The sequence below is a fragment of the Panthera uncia genome (assembly GCF_023721935.1).
Source record: "Panthera uncia isolate 11264 chromosome A3 unlocalized genomic scaffold, Puncia_PCG_1.0 HiC_scaffold_12, whole genome shotgun sequence".
Classification (NCBI taxonomy): domain Eukaryota; kingdom Metazoa; phylum Chordata; class Mammalia; order Carnivora; family Felidae; genus Panthera; species Panthera uncia.
Genome location: NW_026057579.1, coordinates 38605422 through 38606836, shown reverse-complemented (window position 1 = coordinate 38606836; position 1415 = coordinate 38605422). Strand labels below are relative to the sequence as shown.

The 1415-nt window shown below is 53.7% G+C and overlaps 1 long non-coding RNA gene across 1 annotated transcript in view; it reads left to right on the top strand.

Annotated features, from left to right (window-relative positions):
• The window catches only part of LOC125937381 (uncharacterized), a 2315-nt gene extending 1618 nt beyond the window's left edge, over positions 1-697 (top strand). The window contains exons 1-2 of the long non-coding RNA XR_007462372.1: positions 1-183; positions 451-697. The exon at positions 1-183 is cut by the window's left edge and continues 1618 nt beyond it. This is a non-coding gene — a long non-coding RNA (uncharacterized LOC125937381). The remainder of the gene's footprint in view (positions 184-450) is intronic.
• Positions 698-1415: the final 718 nt, after the last annotated feature.

Here is a 1415-nt window from a genome sequence, read left to right as displayed (position 1 = left end):
CCCCAGTGATGCCCTGTCATAGAGGGACCCCCAGTGATGTCCTGCCACGGAGGGACCCCTAGCGATGCCCTGTCATCTCCAGAGCAAAGCCACCAGAAAGGAACGAGAGCTATTATTGCAAAGTCCTAATTAGAAACACAGGTGGATCTTGGGTGAATATTTCCCGTAATCGTACACACAGGTGTAAGTATCTCAGAATGTTCCCGGGAAGGGGGGGAAATCAGTGAATCAGCCCCAGCGCTGAGAGCCCGGTGTGCACGCCCCCCGTCTGTGCATGCCCTCCGTCTGCCATCCTGCTGGATGTGCTCTCCTTGGGTCACGTATGATCCCCTGATTTTCTCCTCACTCATGTGGAACACCCCGGTAGAAACTATCCCCATATCCAAATAAAAGCCTGTTCTGGATTATTCTCTGCAGCATGTGGACTTGGGACCATTATTTCTTTTCCAGCTTCCTGAGAAGAGAGTGTCACCATCAGAGCGAATCTGACAAATAAGCCAGAGGGCTGGAGGAGGACAAGTCCGCAGAGGGATTCGGGCATTCTGGCTGGCGCGTGGCGAGCACTGAACTCGGCTCGCGGACTGAACAGACCTCTCCCGGCCTGCACGGCATGGTCAGCAAGGCATCTCTGCTTTTGGGAGTGTCTTTCCCAAACCATTTATTGGAAGACAAACAGCAAATAAATGGTCACAGTTCCCACTGGGACCCTCTCTGCACAGGAATAAGGAATCCCAGGGGGATAGCTTCTGTTTGCTGCCCCCGGAGCGTACGCGCAAGTCAAGGAATTAAAAACCACACGTGGGCTTTGCCAGCCGGCACCTGCCTTCCCTACTCGTGTGTCCTCGGGCTCCCTAATGTCCTCAGCAAGGGGTGCCCTGCCCTCTCTCCCTGACACGAAAATTGTGCGTACGTTGGTCAAAACAGGAGGCCTGTCTCTTAAGCTTCCGTGCCCACAATCGCAAATGATACAAGTGTTCATTTACTTATTTATACGACCCAGAAATAGCTAACGGAGTTTAAAAGTAAACAGCGTTTAAATGTGCCCCCCCGAGTCGACTGGTCGGGGGGGATTTATTACACGTTTAACATGTTCTTCCGTTGTTTATGTGAGACCACATTCCAAACAGAAAGAGTGAGTACGTTTTTACACACGGGACGAGTGGAGCTTGCGGGCTTCCTACTGGGAAGAGGGCCACACGCAGGAAAGGCACTGGTGGGGGCGGGGCTGCTAGCAATGGTGGCCGGTTCCAGTCGTGGGCATGACAGTCGTGGGCCCCGACCCCCAGGGTCTTGCTACAAGTTTTCAGACTCTGGAAGGGGCCTGATTCCTGCATTTTCACGGCTCAGATGGCCCCTGGAGCACAGATGGACACTCTCGAAGGACTCTCACCTACACCAGCCCATCACCGGGAGCA